Raw genomic sequence first — 25,404 nt, forward strand, 5'->3', positions numbered from 1 at the left:
TTTTTCTTTTTTTTTTTCTGAGCCAGGGTCTTGCCCTGTTGCCTAGACTGGAGTGCAGTGATATGATCATAGCTCACTGCAGACTTGACCTCCCAAGCTCAATCAATCCTCCTACCCCAGCCTCCCAAGTACCTGGGACTTCAGGCACACGCCACCACTCCTGGCTAATTCTTTCTTTCCATTCTTTCTTTTCTTCCTTTATCTCGCTCTCTTTCTCTCTTTCTTTTTCTTTCTCCTTCCTTCCTTCCTTCCCTCCTCTCCTCTCTCTCTCTCTCTTTCTTTCTTTTGACACGAGGTCTCACCATGTTACTCTCAAACGCCTAGGCACAAGCGATCCTCCCACCTCAGCCTCCCATAGTGCTGGGATTACAGGCATGAGTCACTGTGCCCAGCCTGCCTGTTCTCTCACTGAGACATGTTTGAGATTTGCATGCACCTTGCACCCACCCAAAAGCACACTTTTCTCCCAGCCCCTCACTAGTATCTGGCAGAGAGCCCAGAACCCTGACTCTGCCCCCGAGAGTGAGCTCCCTGCACACAGGCTGGGACAGCCTTGTGTCACCACTTTATTGACTGTTCTTAACTCAGTGACCCAAGGCCTGACCATCCCAGTGGGATGAAGCCCCACGGGCAGAAGGAAGTTGATTTAAGGCAACATTTGTCAAAACTGTAATCCATGTACATCTTCACAGTTTTTGCTTTATCTGTAGACCATTTGTTCTTTGGGTCACTTGATAGTTTTTCTTTAAGTGGACTCACTTATTTAAAACTTAAATTTATTTAAAAAGGAATTTTTAGACATCTTAAAAAATATCTGGCAGGTACTTTTCAAAAATGCCAATGTCATAGAATACAAAGACTCAAGAACTGTTTCAGATGAAAAGAGTCAAAGAGGCATCCTGAGTGAAGGCAAGGCATGACCTGACATTTTCTTTTGCCATAAAGGACATTACAAGGACAGGCAGTGAAACAGGAAGGAGGTCTAGTGATTACAGGGTTATATCAGTGTTAGTTCCCTGATTTTGAAAAGTGTACTATACTTATGTAACAAAATAGTCTTGCTTTTAGGAAATACACACTGGAGTACTGACACATTTGGAGGTAAAAGAGGCCTGGTGCGGTGGCTCACACCTGTAATCCCAGCACTTTGGGAGGCCGAGGCAGGCGGATCACCTGAGGTCAGGAGTTCAAGACCAGCCTGGCCAACATGGTGAAACCCCATCTCTACTAAAAATACAAAAAATTAGTCGGGCGTGGTGGTGGGTGCCTGTAATCCCAGCACTTCGGGAGGCTGAGACAGGAGAATCACTTGAACCCGGGAGGCAGAGGTTGCAGTGAGCCGAGACCACGCCATTGCACCCCAGCCTGGGCAACAAGAATGAAACTCTATCACAAAAAAGAAAAAAAAAAGAGGGATCCCAACTGAACGCAAGGCATGGCCTGGGGTTTTCTTTTGCCATAAAGGCATTACCAGGACAGGCAGTGAAAGAACAGCATGCTTTTAAATAGTTCAGAAAGAAGTGTGTGTGTGTGTGTGTGTGTGTGTGTGTGTGTGTGTGTAGGTAGGTAGGTAGTTTGGTGGGGAAGGTAGGGGGAGACACAGAGAGAGAGAGAGAGGGAGAAAATATTAACACTAAGGGAATCTGGGTGAAAGGCATCCAGGAACTCTACCATGCTCGCAACTTTTCCGTATGTCTCAAATTGAATTAAAATTTAAAACAAACTCAAGGGAAGCTACATTGCCATTATAAATGGAAAACCAGTATCACTTGGTATACGTTGAAGATAACTGTAAAATAAAGTAATGCTGTTACTTTTGCTGGACACATTCGTCCACTAGAGTCTGAGTCTAGGACCCGCCTGTTCTTGGTTCTGTGTCGAGACGGGCAAGGATGAGAGGGGTTAAAGACATCCTTGAACCAACCCGAGACACTCTCCTTGCTGTCATGAGAAGGACTGGTGCAGAGCTGAAAAGGGCATCATTTTCTCACTGTGTGATTCGGTGATCTTCAGAGTCCTGTCCTATGGCTTCAAGTTCAGGAACATTTGCTTCATGAAAGTTTAACTGACACTGTCAGGGCCAGTTCCAACATGCAGCCCTGGCTGCGAGAGAGAAAACACGGTCCCTGCCCTCAGGAAGCTCAACAGCGTGGGCAGTCATGGGTCCTGGGATGGAAGAGCTCGCTTCTCTGGATCCCAAAGTTCCTGGAGTCCCAGGAATCCAGAGGGGTGATTCAGGGCCAGCAGGTACTCCAGGAGCAGACACCCAGCATTAGTGGCTCAGAACTGGCGAAGACAAAAGAACATCATCAGTGTGCGAGAAGTGAGGTGGCAGGAACCGGGCCCACAGTCTTTCACGGGGCAGCCTGATGCCCTCATCCATTTAGTGTTTGTTCTGATTCTTCCTGCTACCCGCTTCCCATTCTGCTTCCTTCTGACCGCCAAGGCGCCTTTCTATCCATCTTTCTTTAGGGCATATTTCATTTTCTTAATTAACTTTTTATTTTAGAATCATTTTAAACTTACAGAAAAATTGCCGAGTCATTTTGTACACCCCATACTCAGTTTCTCCTATTGTTAACATCTTACATTCGCATGGTAAATTCATCACAATTAATGAACCCATATTGATACATGATTATTCACCGAAGTCCACATATTATTTGGATTGCTTCAGGGTTTCTGTTTGGCTTGGTTTGGTTTGGTTTGGTTGGTTGGTTGTTGTTTTTTGATTGCTTGTTTGTTTGTTTGAGATGGAGTTTCACTCTTGTCGCCCAGGCTGGAGTGCAGTGGCATGATCTCGGCTCACCGCAACCTCCGCTTCCCAGCTTCAAGTGATTCTCCTGCCTCAGCCTCCCAAGTGGCTGGGATTACAGGCATGCACCACCACGCCCGGCTAATTTTTGTATTTTTAGTAGAGATGGGGTTTCACTACATTGGCCAGGCTGGTCTCGAACTCCTAACCTCAGGTGATCTGCCTGCCTTGGCCTCCCAAAGTGCTGGGATTACAGGCATGAGCCACCGCACCCGGCTGGTTGGTTGGTTGTTTTGTTTTGTTTTGTTTAAGAGACAAAGTCTCGCTCTGATTCCCAGGCTGGAGTGCAGTGGCACAATCATAGCTCACTGCAGCCCCTACTTCCCAGGTTCAAGAACTCCTCCCACCTCAGCCTCCCAAGTAGTGGGACTACAGGCACGCACCACTACACCCAGCTAATTTTTTATGTTTTGTAGAGATGAGGGTCTTCCTATGTTGCCCAGGCTGGTCTTGAACTCCTGGGCTCTAGCAGCCCTCCCACCTCAGCCTCCCAAAGTGTTGGGATTACAGGCATGAGCCACTGTGCCCAGCCAGCCCAGATTGCTTTAGTTTTTATCTAATATCCTTTTTGTTTCCAGGATCCCACCCAACATACCATATCCCACTTAATCCTCATGTCTCCCTAAGCTCCTCTTGGTTGTGACAGTTTCTCAGAGTATGTTTTTGATAACCACGACAGTTTTGAGAAGTGTTTGCTCAGGTGTTTTGTAAAATGATCCTCAACTGCAATTTGTCTGTTTTTCTCATGCTTAGGTCTGGGTGGCAGGTTTGAGGGAGAAAGACTGCAGAAGTCAAGTGCTATTCTCATCACATCATTTCAAGGGACCTGCCATCAACATGACTTGTCACTGTGGACATCGGCCCTGATGGCCTGGCTGAGGCTGTGTTGGTCAGCTTTCTCCACTGTGCAGATACTCTTTTCCACACTGTCCCCTCTGGAAGGAGGACACTACGCACAGCTCACACACTTAAGGAATGGGGGGTTGGGGAGGAGGGAGAAAGCAAAAAAGAAAGAAAAGAAAGAAATGAGGAATTATGCCCAACCTCTTTAAGGGCAAAGCAGCTACAAAAATTATTTGCAAGTTTTCTTCATATTTGTCTACTTTCATTCATTTATTTATGTACTCACTCTGTCACCCAGGCTGGAGTCCAGTGGCGCCATCTCAGCTCACTGCAACCTCCTCCTCCTGGGTTCAAGTGATTCTCCTGCCTCAGCTTCCCTAGTAGCTGGGACTACAGGCCCACACCACCATGCCCAGCTAATTTTTGTATTTTTAGTACAGACGGGGTTTCACCACATTGGCCAGGCTGGTCTTGAACTCCTGGGCTCAAGTGATCCACCTGCCTCGGCCTCCCAAAGTGCTGGGATTACAGGAGTAAGCCACTGCACCCAGCCTACTTTTCTTTATTTATTCTATCTTCTATTTATATCAGTATGGACTCACGGATATTTACTTTGGATTAGAGTCCAGTACTACTTTGTGACTCAAGCTATTCCAGGTGTGGCCATTGGGAGGGAGTTCGTTCCGCGGGCTCCTGCGACAGTTTCACAGACCCCTATCATTGTGGGTTCCATTGATCACGTCTTGATTTTCTGGCACTACAAGATGCTCCAGGCTTTACAAAGAAAGGAAATTCTGACACATGCTACAACGTGGATGAACCTTGAAGACATCGTGCAAGGTGAAATAAGCCAGTCCCAAAAAGACAAATAATATATGGCTCCACTTATAGGAGGTGCTTAGAATAATTAAATTCATAGAGACAGAAAGTAGAAGGGTGGTTGCCAGGGGCTGGAGAGCAAGGCTTGGGGTATTCGTGTTTAATGAATACAGAGTTTCAGTTTTGCCAGATGAGAAGAGTTCTGGAGATGGAGGGTGGTGATGGTTATGCAACATGATGTATGTATTTAATACCACTGAATAGTACACTTAAAAATGGTTACGATGGGCCAGCCATGGTGCCTCATACCTGCAATCCCAACACTTTGAGACGCCAAGAGAGGAGGATCACTTGAGCCCAGGAGTTCAAGACCAGCCTGGGCAACACAGCAAGACCCCTGTCTCTACAGAATAATAAATAAGTTAACTGGGCATGGTGGCACACACCTGTAGTTCTAGGTGCTTGGGAGCCAAAGTGGGAGGATCACTGGAGCCCAAGAGTTTGAGGTCACAGTGAGCTATGATCACACCACTGCATGCTAGCCTGGGCAACAGAGCAAGATCCTGTCTCAAAAAAAAAAAAAAAAAGGTAAACATGAGTTCATACTAATGCCACCAAATCTCAGCCATTACACATGGATTATTCTAGATTTTTCTTGTTGATCCATAACCTCCCACTCCAACAGTGAGAAACTGACTCCCATTACTTGCCAACCATTTCCTTAATTGTTTAATTCCATATGTCATTTTTCTATCTTACTTGTTTCCTGCTTTCTCCCCAAGATTATAAGCTGCTCAGAGACAAGGCCTGGGCTTGGTTTTGTTCTTTCTGCCCCTACTCCTGCAACCTAACATCCAGCAGAATGTCTTTAAAACAATAGACTTAATATTTTATGAGTATCTACATGGGTAGACACTCTGCTCATCTCTAGGGGTGCAAAGGTGGGTAAGATGTGGTGCTAGCTGCCTGGTGGATCCCAGTGCCAACAAATATTTGTTGAACACTGAATGCAATGGAATGACAAGTCATGTACATCCCCCACAGAGAACTACAAGGAAGGAGAGGCAGACTGGAATGCCAGCGCCGTGCAAGCAGGCGCTGATGTATCCCCAGCACGCAGAAAAGGGCCTGGCACATAATACATGCTTAATAAATGCTTGAGGAAGGCGAGTAGCAGGTCTCCACTTTTGCATCAGTGCCTTTCAGACCCCTTGCAGTTTTGTTCCTCAGACATAAACTCCCCTAAATGTCTCCATCTATGTGGAATCTGAACCACCCACGTCTGCAGGTGAATGAGCACTGGGGCTACCACTGCCTGCACCCACCCTCCTAGATGCCTTTGCTTGTGCAGTTATTTTGACACCTGGTAAAGTATTACTCTACAAAGATAATGGAACATGGAGACATAAAGGGCCAATTCCAGTGAGAGGATTAGACCTCATTAATCTAATACCGTTAGGGCAAAGTAGAAACATCTGGCCCACTCGCTCTGGGAAACTCTCGGGAAAATCCCTGAAATTGTCTGCCTTGCCACCCTGTGGCATGATTTTTCCCTGTTGCGGGGAAGGATGGCATGAAGAGGCCCTGATTGGCTTCGTGTCAGGTCCAGCAGGCATAGGCGCCCTTCAAGAAATTGATTCCACAGGTTTTATGCAGTATAGGAAGGTCTCCAGTTAATTGTCTCTCTTTGTTTAAGAAGTAGGCTTGCTGTTCCTTTGACGTATGTTTCTATAAATAGGTTATGCTGCAACCAGCACATCTGTGTCCCAAAAAGGTTTTTAAAAAGTTGTAAATGGGCTGGGCATGATGGCTCATGCTGGTAATCCCAGCACTTTGGGAGGCTAAGGCAGGAGCATCACTTGAACCCAGGAGTTTGAGACCAGCCTGGGCAACAAAGCAAGAGACTCCATCTCTACAACAAATTTGTAAAACCTAGCCTGGCATGGTGGCACATGCCTGTAATCCCAGCTGCTTAGGGGTCTGAGCTGGGAGGATCACTTGAGCCTGGGAGATCGAGGCTGCAGTGAGCCATGTTCATACCACTGCACTCCAGCGCGGGTGACACAGCGAGACCCTGTCTCAATAACAACAACAAAGTTGTAAGTGAATGTCACTGTCATCCCTCATTTCTGCCCCAGTCTGAAACACTGAAAGAGCTCAGCCTTGCCCCTCTCAGGCCCCCTGCCCCCAGCATCAGCTCCCTCTACCCCACCCCCACCCAGGCATCACGCCCTGAGTCAGACACAGGTTTTCTGAAGGTCCCAGACATGACCCTGGGTTGTCCTTCCCCAGTCAGTGAATCCTAGGCTGTAGGAGCCCAGACCTTGCCTGTGGAGGTGGGAGACCCCACTCTCCAGTGTAAAGCCCTGCCTGAGCTCTGAGTGACAGCTCTGAACCTCAAACTCCCTCGGTACATCGCTTTTTAATTAAGTAAGATGAAAAGACAAGACACAATTAGAAAGCAAGCCTTTGGGGCACGGCAGTGGGAATCATAATATGTTATTCCAAAGGCAGAAAGAAACCATTTCTGTATGATCTGTTTAGAACGAATGTTACTCCTTCTCTCGTTTCTGTTTTCATTCAATTTGCAAACATTTATTCCATTCCTACTCCAAAGGCGCCTCTTCCTCCCCTTCCACACACTTGCACTGTGCCAGGCATTTTCCATACATCATTGCACTGAATCCTAGCAACCGTCTGTGGTCGTTACTGTTACTATCCCTGTAGCTTAGGCAACAAACGGCTAGCAGTAGAACCAGAACTCACACCCAGACCCGAGGAGTCGGAGGCCCGGGCTCTGCCACTACACACTGTGGTCCCCGGGGCCTAGGCTGGGCTGGGCACCAGGGGCTGCAGGCTTTTCTCTGGGGATGTTCTCACACTGGCCTTGGCCCCTAGAGGAGGCAGGAGAGAATGGATCCCTCTCAAACATCAATTCAAGGACAACCGATTTTTCTCTAAGAGGAAGACACCCACATGAAAACCGGAAGGCAGCCTTGAGTGTCGTGTGATAAGTTTATCGGCGCCATCTCGCCAGCCACCCCCTCCCCAGGGTCTCGATCAATGGGACACAGTGCGCCTCCAGTCTGAGAGGCTTCCTTGGGTGGGTGGTGGGACTGCAAGGTGGCCCTTTGGCAGAGTCTACAAGAGCTAAATGAGGTAGCCAAGTGGCCCATTACCCACATAATCTAGCCCTACCTTCCAGAACAACTGAGAAATGCCTCGGTGGGCAGAGCCTCAAGTCCACCAGATAACAGGCCCCAACTTGACCTCTCTTCATCAGAAATCACTGCCAAGTTTCCAAGCCAGGGAAAGAGCAACATTTGTGAGGCCTGTTCCACACACCCACCTATGATCCTCTCACTGGAGGCAGAGGTGAGCCCCAGCATATGCCTGCGAAGTACAGGACCATTCCCCTACTTTGGAGAGGAGGAAACTGATGCTCTCAGGGCTTCAGCCATAAGCCCACAGGCCACACGGCCAGTGCCAGAGCTGAGACACGAGTCCCGCCTCTTGAACTCAAAGTTTAGGTCTCAGACTGGCAGCCTGGGGACCCAATTTAACCTACGGATGTGCTTTTTGAGGCCAGTTCAGGGTTTTAGAATTTCCTTTGGAATGAACTGTGAACATTTGAAACTCAGAAGATTTCATATAGAACTCCAGATTTTTGATTTCTTTTGAAAAATTGGAAATTCTGGTCACCCTGGACCTGAAATCTTAACAGTAAGCTATAATCAGCTGGACTGGAGCCAGGAGAGGCTGCCCTCCCAGATGGGTTTGGGATCCTGTTGGTACTGGGTTTGTCACCCCTGCCCCACTGCTCATGGCCTCTCCCTCCCCAAAAGCCAGCTCAGGGATACTTAGCCCTTGAGGAGGCAGAGCCCGGCTGGTATCCTGGCCAACTATGCTGGGGGAGACCTTGAATGCCCAGCTCTCCCCCTGGCAAAGACCACACTGCACAGCCCATTGGAGTGGGTTGGGGTTGCTGCACAGTGTCCTCCCAGGCATCTGGAGTGCCAGGGCCTGCAGGTGTGGCCTGTCCCTGGTTGGCCTGTAACTCACCTGGCACTGCCCACTGCACCCTACAAGGCCTACACAAGGTCTCGCTGTGTCACCCAGGCTGGAGTGCAAGTGGCGTGATCTCGGCTCACCGCAACCTCCGCCTCCCGGGTTCAAGCGATTCTCCTGCCTCAGCCTCCCGAGTAGCTGGGATTACAGGCATGCACCACCACGCCCGGCTAGAGATGGGGTTTCTCCATGTTGATCAGGCTGGTCTCGTATTCCCTACCTCAGGTGATCCGCCCGTTTCGGCCTCCCAAAGTACTGGGATTACAGGCATGAGCCACCACGCCCGGCCAAGATGAGCTTTTCACAGACGAGGACGGAGGGTGTGGAAGGCCGACGCGCTGGCCCGATCCTGCCCCAAGCTTGGCACCGGGTGAGCCTGGCTGAGCACAGCGCTGCTTCCAGTTCCTCTGTGCGTGGCCTTCCCTGAGGCTTCTGTGGGGTCTGGGAAGTTTGTGGGCTTGGAATGGGCCAGAATTGGCCTCTAGGGACGTTGCTGCAGATCTGTAAATGGACAGATTGGTCTGTACAAACCTTTGTCTGTTCATCACAAACACTGCCATCAACCGATGCTGAGAAAAGCCCATTTGAAATCACCACTGACAACCCATGCAGGTGCACGAAATCCTGCTGTTAGCATCTCACCCCTTTGTGTTAAAAGGGGTTGTCTTCTCAGGGCTCATTTTTAAAGGCAGGCACTCCTGGGAAGTATCAGCTGTTAATACCCAAGTATGAATTGCTTTCCCAGACTTAAATTTTCAGAAAACTCAGAGATCACTTAGTCCAACAGCACATTTTTTTCCCTAATTTATCCACAGTCAGGAGCAGAGCAGGAGACACAAGGAGCCTTTCCAGAGTCTGTGGTCTAGGCCAGTGGGTGGCAAACTCTTCCAGTAAATGGTCGGATAATAAATATGTCAGGATTCGCTGGCCACACAGTCTCTGTTGCAACTGCTCAACTCTGCTATTAACTCTCTTAAAAGAAGCCAGAGACAGCACAAAAAGGAATGAATGCGGCTGGGTTCCCATCAAACTACCCATGGATGCTAAGATTTGCATTTCATATAATTCGTATGTATCACAAAATATTATTCTCTTTCCTTTTTTCCAACCATTTAAACATGTGAAAGCCACACTTGCCTCGTGGGCAGGACAAAACCAGGCATCGGGCCAGCTCCGGCTCGAGGGCCATAGTTAGCTTACCTCTGGTCTGGTGGAATGGTTTCAAGAAAGCTGCACTGCAGGCTCTCACACATTTCAAAGCTGTTTTCTAAAATGGTTTGCATTAATTTGGACAAAGCAGGATGTGATTCATATATCATATCCAATGTCATACTTTCAAAACTGACATTTTAAAACTTATGTCATCCTTTTAAATAAACCTAGTGGAATACAATGTTGATACCCACCATCATCCATTTTAAAAATATATGAGTACGCCTTTCTTGAGCAGCTAGTGCCGTTACACCATCCCTGTTTCTCCTTGGATTCTTATTCCACCCTTTCCACATAATCTTTTTTTTCTTTTTCTTTTTCTTTTTCTCTCTTTCTTTCTTTTTTTTTTTTTTTTTTGAGACAGAGTTTCTCTCTTGTTGCCCAGGCTGGAGTGCAATGGCACAATCTCGGTTCACCACAACCTCCGCCTCCCGGGTTCAAGGGTTTCTCCTGCCTCAGCCTCCCGAGTAGCTAGGATTACAGGCATGCGCCACCACGCCCAGCTAATTTTGTATTATTAGTAGAGATGGGGTTTCTCCATGTTGGTCAGGCTGGTCTCGAGCTCCTGACCTCAGGTGATCCACCCGCCTCGGCCTCCCAAAGTGCTGGGATTATAGGTGTGAGCCATCGTGCCCGGCCTCACATATTCTTATCCTAATATGTTTTCATGCTTTGAAGTCCTACAGTAATCATCCTTTGATTCTTATTATTATTATTTTTTTTTTTTTGAGACAGTCTTGCTCTGTCCACCAGGCTGGAGTGCAATGGTGCAATCTCAGCTCACTGCAAACTCTGCCTCCCAGGTTCACGCGATTCTCCTGCCTCAGCCTCCAGAGTAGCTGGGATTACAGGCGCGCACCACCACGTCTGGCTACTTTTTTTGTATTTTTAGTAGAGACAGTGTTTCACCATGTTGGTCAGGCTGGTCTCGAACTCCTGACCTCAGGTGATCCGCCTGCCTCAGCCTTCCAAAGTGCTGGGATTACAGGCATGAGCCACCGCGCCCGATGCCCTTTGATTCTTTGAAACAAAATGTATATAAATTAAAATGCTAAAACTTTATCATTTCCTGTGATCATAAGGCTCTGACAACATTTTCCTCTAGATTATGTTGTCATTATGATTATTATTCACACATAAAGCAAAATAATATGGGTACTACAAATTTTGATGCTATTTATTATATTAATATAAAAGATGATTAGCCAGAGAAAGCTAAATGTTATTGGAAAGGTATCTGAATGGGTGTTTAGGTTTTTCCCTCTCACTTAGTTAACATACCCAGAGATGGATATTATTTGTTTCTAGAACAAGACAGGAATTAGCATCCTGTTTTCATTTTTATAGATATGACCACTGAGTCCATGGAGCTAGAAGGAATTTGTTAGAATGAATTTTCCCAACTCTGTCCAAGTTGGAGGCCAAAAATGTCACAATGTAATCTAGAGTCAAATTATTTTTTACTTTTTAAAATGATGTTGAAGGCCAGGTGGGGTGGCTCACGTATGTAATCCAAGCACTTTGGAAGGCCGAGGCAGGTGGATTACCTGAGGTCAGGAGTTCGAGACCAGCCTGGCCAACATGGTGAAACACTGTCTCTACTAAAAATACAAAAATTAGCTGGGCGTGGTGATGCATGCCTGTAATCCCAGCTACTTGGGAGGCTGAGGCAGAAGAATCGCTTGAACCCAGGAGACGGAGGTTGCAGTGAGCCGAGATTGCATCACTGCACTCCAGCCTGGGCAACAGACCAAGATTCTGTCTCAAAATAAATAATAAATAAAAATAATGAAAATAATAAAATGATGTTAAAGATAAATATTAAAAGCCATCTGACCTGCAAAATGATTTATTACCTGTCTTGGTTCCAACGCCAACACCTCAAACTGTCCCTTTATTGGTGCCCAGAAGTTTTTTTACCCACTAGGATCCAGGATGGGTTAGGTCTGCATCATTTTAAGTCAAGCAGAACAGCAATTAAGAAAGGCAGCTGGGAAAGACAAACTGATGGGACACATTGGTGAGGAGGAAGGAAGTCTAGGAGGAAGCTGACTTGGAAATCCACTCCCCTTAAGACTACCCATACCCTTTTCTATCTGAAGATCACCAGCCTAGAACAGAGCTGAAGAAAGACAGATACTCTGTGTTGGAAATTGCAAAAGCTCTCTGCAAGAACAACTCCATCCAAACCCTGCCCTACGACACTCAACCAAGCTCTAGCAAAGCTTCTGGCAGCCTCAGGCCACACCCCTGGGACAACCCACCGCCGCTTTGCACTCCTGTGTGGAAAAGCTCAGGGCTGCCAAAAGAATTCACCATTTGTTCCAGCCAACACGTGAGGATGGACATTTATTTAAAAACTTCCAGTTGTACATCCTTTCTCTCTCCATTTGGGTCCTATGTGTGCCTCCTACAGCCCAGAAGTGTCTTTCTCAGGACTTGAGAACCATTTCTTTGAAATGATATCATCAGCAAGGATAGGGCCTGTCCCAGCCTCTGAGGGAGGGCAGGAGCCTAACTTTGATAAAGGCCAGTTAATCTACACAGCTGGCCTCATCACGCTGACGCGTAATTTTTCACTTCTCTGATTGTTTGAGCCCTGGTTCACTCCTCTCTACTCCCTCATTTTCTCCCTTAAAAACAGAGGGCACCGAGGGAACCCAGTCAGAGGGCACCCAAGACAGGTGCGGTGGCTCTCACCTATAATCCCGGCACTTTGGGAGGCCAAGGTGGGAGGATCCCTTGAGCTCAGGAGTTCAAGACCAACCTGGCAACACAGGGAGACTTCCATCTCGACAATTTTTTTTTAATTAGCTAGGTGTCGTGGTGTGCACCTACGGTCCCAGCTACTTGGGAGGCTGAGGCAAGAGGACTGTTTGGCCCTAGGAGGTTGAGGCTGCAGTGAGCTGTGATTGCACCACTGCACTCCAGCCTGGGTGAGAGAGCAAGACCCTGTCTCAAAAACCAAAAGGAAAAACAAATCACCCAGTTACCTCTGCACAAATCAAAGTTGAGCTCAGCTTACACTAGAGCCTCTTCCCTACTATAGAAGCTATCGCTGAATAGATCTGTGTTTACCACCTTTAACGAGGGCTGATTTTGTTTATCTTTGATCATGTAATATCCTCTCCCTGGCAGATCGATGATGAATTACAGTGGGACTTTCAATCCAGATGGGGCTGGAGGATCCTTTCTCATGGTGATTGCTACACTGATCACAGAGGCCACCAGACCAAGAGGACACAGAGCTGCCCATCCAGACAAGATAAAACAGAAGCTGCCACTGCTCCCACGAGAGCCCCCTCCCACCGGAGCCTCTCCCCTTCCTCAGTGCACTCTTCACTGAGGATTTATTTGCTGGTGCTGTGGGGAGCCCAGGTCAGATGCCCTGGCAGGACAGACTAAATTCCTTCTAAATTGAGGAAAGTGCCTCCTGTTGTGGAAGAAAAGGAACAAGACCTTGGCTGGGCCCAGTGGCTGACGTCTGTAACCCCAGCACTTTGGGAGGCTGAGGCGGGCTGGTCACTTGAGGCCAGGAGTTCGAGACCAGCCTGGCCAACATGATGAAACCCTGTCTCTACCAAAAATATAAAAATTAGCCCAGCGTGGTGATGGGTGCCTGTAGTCCCAGCCACTCAAGAGGCTGAGGCAGGAGAATCACTTGAACCTGGGAGGTGGAGGTTGCAGTGAGCTGAGATCGTGCCACTGCACTCCAGCTTTGGCAACAGAGTAAGACTCCGTCTCAAAAATAAAACAAAATAAAAATTTTTTTGAAAAAGAAACAAGACCTTGACATTTTGGACTGTTGAGTTTTCTCCATAAGGCCCACCTAAGACACAGATCACATTATATAGCAAAAGTGGAAGGGGACAGGGCAGCAGACTTTCCCAAGGCCACTGAAGCTAGTCAGAAGCCACTGTCCCTCTCCCACTTCAAACAGCCCTGATGGCTATAAACACTGCGTGGCCTGACACGTGGCCAGCAGAGGGTGACCCCAAGTCCCCTGACAGCACCGATCAGTTCGCCTGGGCAGACCCTAAGAGCCAGCAGCCCAAAAATAGTTCTGGGCATGGGAAGTCAACGTGAAGCTGTATATGGTGAAAATACAGGTTGAGGCTCTTTTGAAACAGAGAAGTGCCCCTTGCTATGGAGATATAAAGCTGTCTTGTGGTAGATTCTGGAAATCCCAAGGCTTAGAGCCCTTCACAGGGCATGGCAGGGCTGAGGGGAATGCGGGGAACGTTGGATGACAATGCTGGGGGCATGGATTCTTGGCCCCTAAGGAGCCCTGGCTGTGCCTCCTGCAACTCCTTCCAGGCCTCTGGAGTGACAGGGCATCATTCAGGTACCAGGGCTCAGGCTCCAGGGGCCCTGGATAGGGTGTGGTGGCAGCAGCCTCTGAGCTAAGAAAGTCGATCATTCTAGAGCTCTAACCATTCTATTTAAAGCTCAAGACAAAGAGAAGGCGGGAAGGGAAATGCTCAAGGCAAACAACCTCCGAGCAGCACCCGGAGACCACGCCTGGGGAGGAGGGGCCCAGGCTGCTGCCAGAGGGCTCAGAAACGGCTGCCGTACAGAGAGAGCTCTGCACTGCATGGGGCTGAGTGATGCTGAGTGTGAGAAATGGAAAACATCCTCAAAGGCTATCAAAGGGAGATGGGTTCGTCGGTTAGACATACCCACAGCGGGATGCTCTACAGAGAATGACGCAGAGCTCAATTTATTGGCTTGGAGAGGTGACCCCAGCCCATTATTATTGAGTTAAAAAATAAATTTAAAAACGGCATTGATAGTAGATACCATTTATGTAAAGTACTCTCTCTCTCTCTCTCTCTCACACACACACACACACACACACACACATACACACACACCCCTGGTATCAGAAAAGTCAGGAAACAGTATCAGGGCCAGCTTCATGTGCAGGGCCCCAAGCTTGGTTTAACACTCTGCTGCCACCATCTTAATTTGTAATTCTGTAGCTGGCCCTGCATGGAATAAGCTCGCTTAAAAAAAAATCAACTTTGATGAGAGATAATGTACGTACAATAAAATACACCCATTTTAAGTGCACAGTTGGATGAGTTTTGACAAATACCCATGCAACGACTTAAATTAAGATATAGAACCTCTCCTCACCCCATCAAGTGCCTCCCGCCCTGTGCGACCACACTCCCTGCCCCAACCCCACACAACCACTGTCACTGACACCGTCCCTATAGCTTACCGTTGTCATTTCCAGAATACGATAAAAATGAAATTGCACGCTGCGCACTCGTTTCCGCCTTCTTCCCTCACGGTCATGGTCTGGGAGTCCACACTGTGTTAGCAGTGGTTTGCTCCTTTTGTATTGCAGAGAAATGTGGATACACATGTAGATGTACATATATCGCCATTCGTCTCTTTCTCCATTAGTGGACATCAGGGTGGTTTCCAGTTTGGGGCTGTTAGCGAGCAGTGCTGACGTGAGCTTTTGTGTACAAGCCGCGTAGCAACATATGCTTTCACTTCTCTTGGGCAAATACCTAGCAGGGCAATTATCGTGTTGTACGGTAGGTGTATGTTTAATTGCCTAAGAAACTGCCAAACTATTTTCCAAAATGTTTGGACCATGTTTAGATAAACAGCACAGGACATTTTTGAACACTATTGCAATATGTTTTTCTGCAACTTCCAGTGCAACAAACACATTTCAGAGTATCCAGAAATTCGGGAAACAAGGGTTAAATAGTGATTATTTATTGTACTTTGTTCAGGTTAACAATTGGACCCATTGCTTCAAATGTAGAGGTACTACGCCTAAAAAAGTGTCTAGCAGTTAAAGAAAAACATATTGAGCCCAGAATTTGGAGGTATAACAAATATAATGTTTTAAAATAAGTGTATCCTATGTTTCCTGAATTTTGGGCCACCCTGAGCCTGGAAAAACGAACAGAAGGGTCATCTCAATATGTTACGCGTGTTATAATGATAGTTGTGGTTTACTTGCCAGCTATAAAAGCTACATTTATTTGTTGTAGAAGGTTTAGAAAATACAAATAAGAATAAAAATATAGTTCCTATTCATCGTAATGCTGTTTTCTCCTGCGTGTTTTGCTAGGTGCTTGTGTGTATTTAATATTAATCATATTTTTTATCTCACGTTAACTTCCTAAAATATCTCCTTATTTACAAAAGCAGTACTCCCTCACAGCAAAATTTTAAAAACAAAATATTAATAATTTAAAATTAAAAATTGAAATAAGAGCCTCCTACCCAAAGTTAACAACCTGCTCTGCATCCTCCCAGACATTTTTTACATGGGTTCAGTCCTTTATATGTATATATGTGTATTGCATTATAAAACATTTTATATAACATTGCGTTATAAAAACATGTATAAAAGATATGTTTTTGAACACATATATTTTAAAATTTATATCATTTCATATCATATTTTTAACTAGTAACAGGCATTAAATATTCTTAGAAAAAAGTTTTGAATATCTACATACTATTCCATTGTATAAGTGTGCCTTAATTTATTAAACTATTACTCAAATGTTAAAGCTCTTGGTCGAGTCTATTTGTGTGTGTGTGTATGTGTGTGTAGTAATACTGTGATAAGCATTTTTTGTCATAAAATTTGGCAGCATCTCTAATTCAATGCATAGGATAGAGTCCTAGAATTTCTAGATCAAATTATGTATCATATTAATAATCTTAAACAACTGTTATCAAATTGTGTCCAAAACGTTTTAACCAGTTTACCCTTCAACTGGTCAAAATTCAGTTCAACCGTTCTAAAATTTTTTAACTTTTAGAGTGAATAATCATGTCTAATTGTTGAACTAATTGACACACTCATGATTATTATGGAGCTTAGCATTTTTTTTCATATGCTTATTGGCCATTTCTACCTTTCATTTTGTAAATTGCTTACACTTTAATCTATTTTTTCATTAGATTCAATCTTTTTCTTATGGAAATATAAAAGTATTTAATATATTTTTTGAATTCCCAGCATTTATAACAGTGCATCAACCATTATAAGCACTTAAGAAATGTTAAATGAAGGAATATATACAAGGGATAGTAATCATTTTTTCTATATGTTGCAAATATGTGTTCTTAGCAAACAAATAGCTTCAAATTTTGCTCACGCTTTTTTTTAATTTAAAATGGAATTCAAAATGCTATTTCCATTTTTCTTCTGTAGCTCCTTTATATTCTATGTCTGGTAAGTCTTTCCCTCATTCTTAAATCAGATAAACTTTGGCCTATATTATCTTCTCTTTTTATTTTTATAAAATACTTAAATCTTATTATCTGCAAGGGCAAACTCTGTTTCATCACTCCCATTTTTCAAAATATTATCAGTAATTGTCTCCAGCTTATTCTTTAGGTAAACTTTAAAATTACTTAAATCCCCCCACTACACACATACAAATACCATTTGGGTTTAGGGAGAACTGCCTTCAGCCTATAAGTTACGATACTTGGGGCCTCTGTCCCTCATTCCCCTGGGATCTTTGTTGGAGTCAGTTGGAAAGGATGCCAAGGTCAGGAAGCCAATATGATATGATGCCCACAGCACCCCAGAGCTCTGCACCAGCCTCCAGCTTGCCAGGCGTGCTCAAAGATGATTCATTAATTAGTAAGTATTTTTAAAAGACAGTCATCACGTCCATGAGATCGGGGTCAAATAGGCACTCCCTTGTGCTTCAGGTTGGAATGTCAATTGAGAGACAGCTTTTAAAAGCAACTGGAAAATGCGTACCGAGGGCTTTAACAATGCCTGCGCTTTTGACCAGGAGACCCACATTTAGAAACTGCCAAGAAAACAGTGTAGACAAACATATACCCACAAAGATGTCCTCTACTATATAAGGAAAAACTAGAATGAGATGTCTAACATCTAGGAAACCCATCTGGTAAATGCCGGTATATAGATCTAAGAGAATTTCATGCAGTTTTCAGAAGTGATTCTACTTACAAAATCCCAGCAAGATGTACAGCAAACAAGCCTAGGGCTGCCCACGATGCTCTGAATGGTAGATTTGGATGGGATTCTTTTTTTTCTTTCTAGTTTTTAAAATAGTTTTCCAAGCTTTGTGCCATAAACATGTATTTCCTTGATAATTTTTTTGAAACCTATTTTAAATGAGCAATTAACATGTTTAAAAATTAAAATAGGCCAGGGGCGGTGGCTCACGCCTGTAATCCCAGCACTTTGGGAGGCCAAGGCAGGCGGATCATGAGGTCAGGAGATAGAGACCATCCTGGCTAAAATGGTGAAACCCCGTCTCTACTAAAAATACAAAAAAAATTTGGCCGGGCGTGGTGGCGGGCGCCTGTAGTCCCAGCTACTCGGGAGCCTGAGGCAGGAGAATGGTGTGAACCTGGGAGGCGGAGCTTGCAGTGAGCCGAGATGGCACCAGTGCACTCCAGCCTGGGCGACAGAGCGAGACTCCATCTCAAAAAAAAAAAACATTAATGTAACTTTTTATTATAACAAATCCACACTCATAGAAAGGAAAAAAGAAAAAAAAAGGCTAAACACTGCACAAAATCTCTAAAGAAGGTAAAAATAATCTGGAATCCTACCACCTGGAGATAACCACCTCTATACATACACATACCTATATGTAGACACACATACACAGACATATGCATGTTATTTGCAAATTGCTTCTTTTCCTCATCAATATGTCATGGACATCCTTCCACAGCAATAAAAGTCCATCGACCTCATTCTTTCTTAATGGTCCATGTGAAAATATTTCCACCCATACATCTTGTCTTATGGACGTACCATTATTTATTTAACCAATGCTCTATTGATGCACCTCAAAGTTGTTTGCAACATTTCACTTAATCATTAACATACCAATAAATGATCTGGACTGCGGGGGTCAGCCTCTGCTGTAGTGTTAATATTCTACTGTGAATTCACTATTCAGGTCAGGGCATCAGTTTCGTCCTTTGTAAGACAAGGACATGGCGATTCCTGAGGTGCCTCCAGCTGTAGTATTCTCTGATTTCCTGCAGTGGCAGCTGGTTTCTCAAGAATATGAAGTGCTCGATGTAATTTAGAGCAATCTACACAGCTAAGAATAGGGATCCTCTCTACAATGATACTGTGGAAGCCCTCAAATTACCGCCAGACTTCAACAGTACATATTTCCCGATCTGCAGGGTGACTGGAAGGTGGCTTCTGATGCCAACTTGGGCTACGATCATGCTGGAATGCAGCTCTGTCTTCAGTCAGGCCAGTAGCATTCAAAGAAGCACAACTGTGCAGCCATCTGCCTTTCTCCCAGTGGTCAAGTTCTCTTTTTCTACAGACTGCTCTCAGAGTTCTGCCCGTTTTCTTTACCTGCACTTTTCCTTGAACCTCAAACATACATACATATTAGGATGCCTTGAGCTCGGTGTTTGCTCTGCAGCAAATCTCTCAATAATCCACCTGCTATCAGCATCACACCCCTGACAAATGCTCCTAATGGGCCTCTTCCCAGCAAAGAGCTTTTGATGTTGCATAGCAAGCACGAGAGTGAGATTCAACCAGGCAGACTGGCTTTATCCAACCACAGTAACAACAAACCTTAACTGGGCACCTACTACGTGCCAGGCACCCTTCACTTTTGCACATCACTTCATTTCTGAAGACTGGCCAGTTTCTGAAGGCAGTTAGGAAAAACCTTTGTTGAGAATTCCAGCTTTAAAAAGTGCCTCTGACTCTAGAAACCAGGTTTAGAAAAGCCAGTCCTCTGATGCATAAATCCCCGCTACAACAGTAATCGCACCTAGCAGCTTGTATCATTCACAAGCATTCACTTGCTTTGGCCCTGAAGAGCTACTTTCACTGACTTGTGCTTTGGGGCAGACCTTCGGGAATTGAGGGATTTTGTAGGAAACAGCATGATGAAACTTGCTGTTTGTTGCTCATAAAGATGACGAGAATGTCTTTTGAGACAGCAGAGAGGGTCCTCAAGCCTCTGGGTTTGCCTCTTTGCCTTGGCCACCAGGAAGCTCAGAAACAAACCAGTGTCCCACCACCTACAACATGAACAGAACTTTTGATATGATGCATCATGTGGATAACTTTCGCATCAATTCATCTTTTCACCCGTGCTTTCCTATCACCCAGAGTTCTCTGGGTTATTTTTCATCCTGCTCCGTTTTGTGTACTATTGCCTCATACTTATGGTGAATGGGAAGGGAAATAAATGTTACAAGTCAGAGACAGGACAAAAGACTGGCCCCCTAGCTCCCAGCCCTTTCCCCCACCTTTGATGATTGGGCCACCTGAAGAGGGGGAGTCACTTTGGTGGGCTGATCTGAGTCACCCCCAGTCACTGCAATTTCAGAACAAAGTGCACCGTGGGCCCTTTCCACATCTTCTTCAACCACCTCACCTTTTGTTCTTACCCATCAAAACAGATCTGATCTCTTCCCTGCCCACCAGGTAAAAGTGACAAGGTCAGTAACTCAAATCACCCTTGAAGGGCCATCTCCTATGGATCCAGAACTCTGAATTAGTAGCCTCTCAGGTTCCAAGGTGACTGAAAGGAAGCCTGAATTTAAAACCAAAACCCAAAACGCCTTCTACCACCTAAAGCCCCCACACTGCTGCAAAGCACAGGCAAGAAGTTGGCATCAAGTGCACGTCTGCACCAAACTGCACAATCATCACCTTCCTTCTGGTCATTAAGCTTCGGTGCTCATCGCTTTGCTGCCTGGCCCACCCTCCATCCTGGTCCATCCACTCTGGTGCTGCTGTGAACCCTGCCTCCTCCAGGAAGCCTTCCCTGACCCATCCATTCAGGCCTCCATTCTGTTTCCACCTATTGCTAGCTCAGCACAGTTCAGCAGGTAACTGCTTCCAATCCTGCCCTGTCCCCCCACCCCTCCCTCCTGGCTGCTGCCCTCGGCTAAAGCCACGTGGATGCCTGTTCTTGAAACACCAGCCCGGTTTCAAATGAGATCACAGAAAGCTACCTGCTTGGCTACACACATTTCCTTTTTAACGAAAGTTTAGCCAAAGCTGTTATTAAGACCTGACCTTAGGCAAGAAGTGATGGTAAATTCCCCATGCTGCAGCATCTTGTAAATGGTTCAAATTAGGATAAACCCCAACACCCAGCCCAGCATCACAAAACAACAGTTCAAAAGAAACGCCCCTCCATACAATGTGTCTCAATGTTTGCTGCGCTTGTACCCCCTGACCTTGAGTTAGTTACCTCGTCTCCTGTCAATTTCTTATCCAGTGGAATGTAGGTAATCACGGTGCCCAGCTCACATTACTAAGTAGTTGTTCATTTCCCTGCTCTGTGTTTCAGTTTCCTCATCTCACTGGGTTGTTTTGAGTCTACGTGAGCTAAGGCATGAAAAGTGCTTAGAATGGGGCCAGCAATCTTCAAATGCCGGGGACTAATAGTGATACAATTATCAAATCATTGTGACAATCTTAGCACAGTGCCTGGCATTCAGTAGGCACTTGATAAACCCTAGCTGCTGATGCTGTGTGCTCCTTACTAACTTCTAAGATTTCAAAGCCCTTTACATGTATTTTTCACACATGGACATAGCACGTTCAACTGAATTCTGTGTTCTTTGTACAACTACACAGTTTCACCACTGTGAGAAGAGGACACTTTTCTTATTTTGTAATGAAACGATGATTTGGGTGGCACATCATAAGTTTAGTTTGCTTTTCTTTGTTTTCCTTTTTAAAATTTAATTTAATTTAATTTAATTTTGAAACAGGGCATCACTCTGTCTCCCAGGCTGGAGTCTAGTGGTGTGATCATGGCTCACTACAACCTCTGCCTCCTGGGTTAAGGTGATCCTCCCATCCTCAGCTTCCTGAGGAGCTGGAACTATAGGCACGCACCACCATGCCTGGCTGTTTTTTGTATTTTTTTGTATAAGTGGGGTTTTGTCATGTTGCCCAGGCTGATCTCGAACTCCGGGGCTCAAGCAATCTGCCTGCCTCGGCCTCCCAAAGTGCTGGGATTACAGGTGTGAGCCACTGCACCAGGCCTGTTTTCCCTGTTAAAGTAAATTAATTGATTGATTATCTCCCCCTTGGCTCCTCCTCATTTTAAAATGGCATGAATGGAACAACGTCCACCACAGAAGTCCACAGCCTACAGCCCCACTCTTTGTCTGCCACAAACCACTGTGTTCTGGCCCCGGCTCCCTCTGCTCCAGCTCCAAGTGACTCTGTTCCCCTCCCATTTCCTTCCCCTTCCAGTTTCCTCTGTGGCCTCACAGGGTTGTGTCTCGTGCCAGCTCACCCATCTTTTCTGGTCTGCTCCATCAACCCCTGCTCCCCAAAGTCTGTCATTTTTAATGGCTGTTTAATCTGAGTGGCTTTTCAGTCCTTTCCTTAGTTATGATTCCAAGGGCATATGGGTTTTCTACCCAACAGATAAGTTCACGGTGGACATTTTAAGCGCACAACTCTTTCCCCTTTAAATTGTGTCCTTAAAGTTAGGACATTTAAAACAAGAAACGTCATCACATTTTTTTCCCTGGTTTAAATGTAATATACAATGAAAGGAGATTGGAGTATGCTATCCGCAAATATGCCACTTTGGCATAAAGATTAATTTGAGCTGAAATCAATAAGCTCTCTGCCCTCCCCCTTTCTGAAAGCAGGGATCTGTGACTCATGCCTGTAATTCCAGCACTTTGGGAGGCTGAAGCGAGAGGATCACTTAAGTCTAGGAGTTCAAGACTAGCCAAGGCAACACAGGGAGACCCCATCTATACAAAAAGTTAAAAAAATTAGCCGAGCCTGATGGTGCATGCCTGTGGTCCCAGCTACTCAAGAGGTTGAAGTGGGAGGATCGTTTGAGCCCAGGAGGTGGAGAGGTGGAGGTTGAGTGAGCTGTGGTCACACCCTGCACTCCAGCCTGGGCGACAGAGCGAGACCTTCTCTAAAAAAAAAAGAAAAGTTTTCTTTGTAAAAGTAACATAAAATTCCATTTGTGAAGGTATCTCTTTCTCATACCAAGATGAGGAGGACAACTCTTAATCACAGGTGATGTGGACCACTTTTATTAGGCAGCTTGAGTTTGCATAACAAATCTTACTCAATAACCCTTATTAAATAACCCTAACCTTCCATTAGCTCCCCCCATATATTTACCTTCCAACAATTTACTGCCCTTAGAAGTCATAACCTCCTTTTTTCTTAGTCTAGTTGCTTCTCCAAGATTTACTGCCTTTTGTTAAAATAGTATATAACCCCTTCTTTGGGTTTTCATTTCTTGCCTGTGAAACCCTCACTTGCATGTGAAATATTTTCTCCTGTTCGATCGTCTTTTATCAGTTTGATTCTCAGGCCCAAGTCACTGAACCTAAGAGGGTAGAGGAAAAGTCATTGTTGTTGCTGTTATTTTATCTCTTCTACATAGTCGTATGTGACATTTTAGAAAATCCACAAATGTCTAAAGGAAAACTTTAATCACTCATAAATAACCTACCTACCCCTGAGACAATGAAGCTCCCATCGAGGCATCTTTTCTTCTAGCCTCCCACCCCCTTCTGCACAGACACAGAGGAAGTGTGAGCTCATAGAACAGCACAGAGAGCAGGGGCCTGGAGGTGCAAAGACCCTGGCTACTTCACCTCCGAGCCATGCAACCTTGGGCAATCATTGAACCTTCCTCAGCCTTGTTTCCTCATCTGTGAAATGGGGAGAAGATGAGGATCTGCCTCACAAGGTTGCTGGAGGACTCTAAGACACAGCAAGGGCTGGCTACACAACTGGCATGTGGTCAGTGCCCACTGGGTCATAACTACTTAAATATAAACTGTCAGCACAGAAATATCAGTAATCTATATTTTATAAAATAGAATTATAATATATTTAAACATGACATATTTAACATTTTATACATTAAAAATGTAAAGTTATAAATTACAAATTAAAATATATAGGCCAAGGTGAGAGGATCCCTTGAAGCTAGGAGTTTGAGACCAGCCTGAGCAAAAAAAAAAAAAAGGAAAAAAATAATAAAATATATGATGTATCAGTGATTACACTGTAAACTACACAGGCAGCTTGCTAGCTGCACTTTATACACTATCAATAGCATTTCCCATCATGACAAACTGCTACATCATTTTTAATGGCTGCCCAGACCTCATTTCACAGTGTCTTTGATTTTTAACAGGACCAGCTGCTAATTTGGGTGCCATAACAGCACAGCTAGGATAGGAGAATCATTGAGATTCCCTGTTCCAAAAAAGCCATCTCCAGCCCACACTCCCTTCGGCTTCATTAATGCCTCTGTAGAAGTGGCTTCCTGAGCACTTGGCCTTTGATTTATAATCACCAGCTAACACCAACAAACCAGCTCTGGAGGAATCAAACAGGGAGCATTTCAACTCCAAGTGCCTGGACAGAACTGTTGCATTCTCTCCCAGGCCCTGCAGGCACCTGCACTTGCCATTTCCTGGGGCTTGGGAAGGAATCCAGAAAAGTGAGAGGCTTTTATATTCCGAGCAGGTCACACTGAAACCACCAGATCCCTGGAGCCTGGGCTCGAATCCCAGGGAGCTTTCCCTTCTCCTTCGGGCACTTGAAACATACTTAGCAGGTACGAGGGCAGGTGTCCCACCCCATTCCACAGGTTTGGACACACAAGTTCAGAAAGGAAGAGAGCCTGGGCCAGTGTCACATGGACAGCGACAGGGCCTGGGTCCCTCCAGGTCTGGCTGAGTCCCTGTCCAATGCCCTCCCCCACCCATGTTGCTTCCCAGGAAAGATGAGCATCCTCTTGAGACAGGAGCTCAGAGCAGCTGATGGCTGGAGGTCAAGGGTACAGGACTCCCCGTCACACCCACACTTCCCTTCCTGACCAGGGACCCACCCGGAGGCTAGACAGCCCAACACCAGCACAGGCCAACCTGTACCCCATGCTGGGCTGTTCATCATCTTGGGGTAGCTCCGGGCAGGTCCTTGTCTGCAGTTCCCACCCAGCCCTGCCTCTCTGGAGCAGGCCTTCCAAACCAAGGGGGACAAAACAAGCTCTGACCTCGCCATCCCGCCACAACCACAGTGAGCGTGGACCCACAGATGGGGGCTCCCGCCTTGCCCCCATCTCCCAACCATGGCCTGAACTCTGCACCCTGGAGCAGTCCTGCCCTGGGGGCTGGAGACCTGGGGCAGCAGATGGAGAAAGTGGATGTCCTAGCACTGCTATGAGCAATCAGTCCCCAGAACAGCCTGCACGGTCTCCCCAACACTGTGGAAGAGAGAGCGGAGAGCAGAAAACACAGTCTATATGCCTGGGAGCGGCTTGATTCTGGGTCTAGTCTCTCGGCATCTGGGAGCTTTCTTTAATTAACACTGAAGAGCAGTGTTCAGTGTGTTCCTGGCTCTCCTACCTGGGGGAATCGGGTTAAGCCCAAACCACACATCATGGTCCTCTTTCCCGCTGCAGGAAGTGAGCCCCTGTCTCTTGAGAGATAGTGAGCCACTATTCAATTTAAATTGATTTCCTGGCCTCAGCAGCCTCAGAAACTTCTTCGTGGCTGGTGGCTGCCCCTCTGTGGGAAAGCTGCCGTAGCAAAAGGATAGGATTCTCAAAAGCAAATGGGGCCAGGTGCGGTGGCGCATGCCTATAATCCCAGCCCTTTGGGAGGCT

At 45.9% G+C, this 25,404-nt stretch overlaps 1 long non-coding RNA gene across 1 annotated transcript; it reads right to left on the reverse strand.

Annotated features, from left to right (window-relative positions):
- Positions 1 to 759: 759 nt before the first annotated feature.
- Positions 760 to 21,113, reverse strand: LOC129525222 (uncharacterized). The gene is made up of 3 exons (XR_010129121.1): positions 20,983 to 21,113; positions 14,985 to 15,201; positions 760 to 2,286 (listed from the first exon to the last, which is right to left on the reverse strand). It is a non-coding gene; the product is annotated as an uncharacterized lncRNA (long non-coding RNA).
- Positions 21,114 to 25,404: the final 4,291 nt, after the last annotated feature.

Source organism: Gorilla gorilla, chromosome 9, assembly GCF_029281585.2.
Source record: "Gorilla gorilla gorilla isolate KB3781 chromosome 9, NHGRI_mGorGor1-v2.1_pri, whole genome shotgun sequence".
Lineage (NCBI taxonomy): Eukaryota > Metazoa > Chordata > Mammalia > Primates > Hominidae > Gorilla > Gorilla gorilla.